The 5646-nt window shown below is 41.4% G+C and overlaps 1 long non-coding RNA gene across 1 annotated transcript; it reads left to right on the top strand.

Moving 5' to 3' along the window:
* The first annotated feature begins 631 nt into the window (after window positions 1-631).
* On the top strand, window positions 632-2195 carry LOC127296982 (uncharacterized). The gene is made up of 3 exons (XR_011743960.1): window positions 632-982; window positions 1554-1616; window positions 1964-2195. It is a non-coding gene; the product is annotated as an uncharacterized lncRNA (long non-coding RNA).
* Window positions 2196-5646: the final 3451 nt, after the last annotated feature.

The following is a 5646-nucleotide window of genomic DNA, read 5'->3' on the forward strand; positions in this document are numbered from 1 at the left end:
AGGATTTTGGATGCCTGAGAAGTATTCCCTCTCAATACAAGGCTTAGGCTAGCAAGGTTATTTGAAACAAACACAAGTATAAACCGGTACAGCAAAACTCACATAAAAGACATATTGTAAGCATTATAAGACTCTACACCGTCTTCCTTGTTGTTCGACCCTTACTAGAAAATATCTAGACCTTAGAGAGACCAATCATGCAAACCAAATTTTAGCAAGCTCTATGTATTTTTTCACTAATAGGTGCAAGGTATATGATGCAAGAGCTTAAACATGAGCACAACAATTTCCAAGTATCACATTATTCAAGATATTATACCATTTACCACATGTAGCATTTCCCGTTTCCAACCATATAACAGTTTAACGAAGCAGTTCAACCTTCGCCATGAACATTATGAGTAAAGCTAAGGACATATTTGTCCATATGCAACAGCGGAGTGTGTCTCTCTCCCACAAAATGAATGCTAGGATCCAACTTCATTCAAACAAAACAAAAATAAAAACATACAGACGCTCCAAGTAAAGCGTATAAGATGTGATGGAATAAAAATATAGTTTCATTAGAGGAACCTGATAATGTTGTCGATGAAGAAGGGGATGCCTTGGGCATCCTGTAATAACCTAGATTCTAAGAGCAAATTATTTTTATATAATTCGGGAGAGGGCTGACCTAAGGTGGGTTTATTTTGGATCGTTGGTCATGTAATTCCAGCGACTGGATAAATTTGGGAATTAAGAAAGAAAAATAAAACCATGTAAGTCCAGATAAGGCTAAGAGAAAGAAAGGGGCAATAAAACGCCCTGGTTCGAGCCGTTCCTGTACCTATCGCACGCCACCATCCAGATCGCGCCGCCGCCTAGGGTTCGAGTCTCAGGTTGCCGCCGTCGCTGGAATTAGTACTGATTGCATCTCCGCCTCGTTCGTGCCTGAGCCGCTATTCTTCTGTTGCTGCGTCCATTGAGGGATTTCAATTCTCAGGTACTATTCTTTTCCAAGGGAAGCAAACGCGGTGCTGTACCAGTTCGTAGAAGATGATTAGCAGTCAGCTGCAATACTAGAAGCTATTCTCGTGCTACTGAGTCTATTTTCCATCCGCGGCGAGAAGTAGTACTGGCGGGAGTAGTATTCAGACAAGTAAAATCCATCGGGATGATTGGACTAGTAACCAGGACCATGGCAGGGTGTAGCATGCTCTTAGTTTACTTAGCGAATGTTATATGGATATGTGAATTTGGATGCACGCTGGAGGGAAGGAAAGTAGACTAGTTCTTTGCCTTATCCTACCAGTTAATCAGATCTGAAAAGATTGCTCGTGAGAGGTTAATTTGGAAGCTACTGATCCATGGTTCTAGAATTAGGAGCAGCTGACGGTTATTTATGATCCTGTACATAGCAGAGTCAGTTTGTATTACGAATTTATCTGCTTCCGGATATAGACTGAAAATACTAGCTGGGACCAGAGAGCAAGCGCCTGAACATCTCTTCATTATTTAAGTTATTATACAACGTAAATTCTAGCAGTGTATTGAGTCTGAGATGGTTTGTTCAGGTGGTGGCATTGATTAATCGCGGATCTTGGTCGACTTCTTGTTGCTTCGTTCTTTTGTTGAAGGCAGGTGCATTACGAACCTTGTCGCCTTAATGTTTGATTGTGTGGCTTGTGTGCTTCTGGTGTGCTTCGTTGTTAATTGGTAATTTGACTCAATAATTTCCTTCTAAACTTATTGGGCCGCGGGTTGGTAAATTCCGAGCCAATACTGCCGCAGGTTGGTAAACTCCGAGCCAACGCGCTGGTAAACTCCGAGCCAGTACTGCGAAAACCCATATTTCAGTTTTCATATAAAAATCTATGTTTTCGAGTGAAGTTCCAATGCTTGTCCATGATTTATGTTTTTGCGGTTCCATGTTGTACTTGCTGAGTATTTCCATACTCACTCTTGCGTTTCATTTGGATTTCAGGTACTAAGTAAACACCATGCATGGGGCCCGGGCGTAGCACATCTACACTGTTGAGCACATCACACTTATTTAGATATTACGACGTAGACATATATGTTTCTATACCTATTAGTCGTATTGTATTAGTCACTTAATCCATGTTACCTTGTGAACAAATATATTTGGCGTTTCCTGATATGCTGGGATTTTGTGAATCACGTGGTTGTTTCTTTAAAGTTGAAATGTTACTACATATCCTCTTATTGCTATATGCATGTCGTGGATGTCCTTATATACAAAGAAAACTCTGCCCAATTTTTGAATAATCACCTGACTTTCTAGTTTTTAGTATAATGTGGTAGCATCCTAGGAAGGGTCGATTCCCGGGATGTTACACATCCCCAAGCTTAGATGCTTGAGCCTTCTTGAAATATGCAGGGATGAACCACCGGGGCATCCCCAAGCTTAGAGCTTCCACTCTCCTTGATCATATTGTATCATCCTCCTCTCTTGATCCTTGAAAACTTCCTCCACATCAAACTCAAAACAACTCATTAGAGGGTTAGTGCATAATCAAAATTCACATGTTCAGAGGTGACATAATCATTATTAACACTTCTGGACATTGCACAAAGCTACTGAAAGTTAATGGAATAAAGAAATCCATCAAGCATAGCAAAACAGGCAATGCGAAATAAAAGGCAGAATCTGTCAAAACAGAACAGTCCGTAAAGACGAATTTTTTAGGTACACCAAAATTGCTCAGATGAAAATGCTCAAATTGAATGAAAGTTGCGTACATATCTGAGGATCACTCACGTAAATTGGCAGAATTTTCTGAGTTACCTACAGAGACTACTGCTCAAATTCGTGACAGCAAGAAATCTATTTCTGCGCAGCAATCCAAATCTAGTATGAACCTTACTATTAAAGACTTTACTTGGCACAACAATGCAACAAAATTAAGATAAGGAGAGTTTGCTACAGTAGTAACAATTTCTAAGACTCAAATATAAAACAAAAGTGCTGTAGTAAAATCATGGGTTGTCTCCCATAAGCGCTTTTCTTTAACGCCTTTCAGCTAGGCGCAGAAAGTGTGTATCAAGTATTATCAAGAGATGAAGCATTGGATGCTCCATTATCTATAGTGGCATTAAGAGCTTTGTCAATTTTAGGCCTATAATGGTTTTTTGGTTTGGGCACCTTAGAGACATACATGAACTTTTGCTCCTTACCCACATAAGCTTTCTCCTTAAACTTAAGAGAAGAAAAAGTTGAACCTAAGGTTCGCATAGCTTCTTCAAGTTCACTAATCCTTTGGGTTTGGTTATCATGAATAGCACAAGCTTCTAAGATGGCAATTCTCTTATTAATTCCACCTAGAGATTTATCAAGTTTATCAGTGCTATCAAGTAATGCTCCCAAATTAGTCTCAATACTTGGAAGATTTTGCTCTATGGTCTCCAAATTTTTCATGACATCTTCAAGAGAGATTTCAATTTTAACTTTATTAATAGGCGGTATTCCAAATAGACTCTCAATAATGCAACTAGCTTCTAAAGCAGGAGTGCCTAGGAAATTACCTCCCGCGAGACAATCAAGAACATACTTATTCCAGCTAGAGATACCAACATAAAAATTCCTGAGTAGGATAGTGATGGCGTGTAACTCACACGTTCGTTGGGAACCCCAAGAGGAAGGTATGATGCGCACAGCAGCAAGTTTTCCCTCAGAAAGAAACCAAGGTTTATCGAACCAGGAGGAGCCAAGAAGCACGTTGAAGGTTGATGGCGGCGGGATGTAGTGCGGCGCAACACCAGGGATTCCGGCGCCAACGTGGAACCTGCACAACACAACCAAAGTACTTTGCCCCAACGAAACAGTGAGGTTGTCAATCTCACCGGCTTGCTGTAACAAAGGATTAACCGTATTGTGTGGAAGATGATTGTTTGCAGAAAACAGTAGAACAAGTATTGCAGTAGATTGTATTTCAGTAAAGAGAATTGGACCGGGGTCCACAGTTCACTAGAGGTATCTCTCCCATAAGATAAACAGCATGTTGGGTGAACAAATTACAGTTGGGCAATTGACAAATAAAGAGGGCATGACCATGCACATACATATCATGATGAGTATAGTGAGATTTAATTGGGCATTACGACAAAGTACATAGACCGCCATCCAACTGCATCTATGCCTAAAAAGTCCACCTTCAGGTTATCATCCGAACCCCTTCCAGTATTAAGTTGCAAAGCAACAGACAATTGCATTAAGTATAGTGCGTAATGTAATCAACAACTACATCCTTAGACATAGCATCAATGTTTTATCCCTAGTGGCAACAGCACAACACAACCTTAGAACTTTCTCACATCGTCCCGGTGTCAATGCGGGCATGAACCCACTATCGAGCATAAATACTCCCTCTTGGAGTTACAAGCATCTACTTGGCCAGAGCATCTACTAGTAACGGAAAGCATGCAAGATCATAAACAACACATAGATATAACTTTGATAATCAACATAACAAGTATTCTCTATTCATCGGATCCCAACAAACGCAACATATAGAATTACAGATAGATGATCTTGATCATGTTAGGCAGCTCACAAGATCCGACAATGATAGCACAATGGGGAGAAGACAACCATCTAGCTACTGCTATGGACCCATAGTCCAGGGGTAGACTACTCACACATCACTCCGGAGGCGACCATGGCGGCGTAGAGTCCTCCGGGAGATGATTCCCCTCTCCGGCAGGGTGCCGGAGGCGAGCTGCTGGATCCCCCGAGATGGGATCGGCGTGGGCGGCGTGTCTGGAAGGTTTTCCGTATCGTGGCTCTCGGGACTGGGGGTTTCGTCACGGAGGCTTTAAGTAGGCGGAAGGGCAAGTCAGGAGGCGGCTCGGGGGGCCCAAACCATAGGCCGGCGCGGCCAGGGGTGGGGCCGCGCCGCCCTAGGGTTTGGCCACCCCGTGGCCCCTCTTCGTTTCATCTTCGGACTTCTGGAAGCTTCGTGGCAAAATAGGCCCCTGGGCTTTGATTTCGTCCAATTCCGAGAATATTTCCTTACTAGGATTTCTGAAACCAAAAACAGCAGAAACAAGAATCGGCACTTCGGCATCTTGTTAATAGGTTAGTTCCAGAAAATGCACGAATATGACATAAAGTGTGCATAAAACATGTAGATAACATCAATAATGTGGCATGGAACATAAGAAATTATCGATACGTTGGAGACGTATCAGCATCCCCAAGCTTAGTTCTGCTCGTCCCGAGCAGGTAAAACGATAACACAGATAATTTCTGGAGTGACATGCCATCATAATCTTGATCATACTATTTGTAAAGCATATGTAGTGAATGCAGCGATCAAAACAATGTATATGACATGAGTAAACAAGTGAATCATAAAGCAAAGACTTTTCATGAATAGCACTTCAAGACAAGCATCAATAAGTCTTGCATAAGAGTTAACTCATAAAGCAATAATTCAAAATAAAGGCATTGAAGCAACACAAAGGAAGATTAAGTTTCAGCGGTTGCTTTCAACTTGTAACATGTATATCTCATGGATATTGTCAACATGGAGTAATATAATAAGTGCAATAAGCAAATATGTAGGAATCAATGCACAGTTCACACAAGTGTTTGCTTCTTGAGGTGGAGAGAAATAGGTGAACTGACTCAACATTGAAAGTAAA

This window comes from Lolium perenne, chromosome 4 (assembly GCF_019359855.2).
Source record: "Lolium perenne isolate Kyuss_39 chromosome 4, Kyuss_2.0, whole genome shotgun sequence".
In the NCBI taxonomy this organism is placed as follows: Eukaryota; Viridiplantae; Streptophyta; class Magnoliopsida; order Poales; family Poaceae; genus Lolium; species Lolium perenne.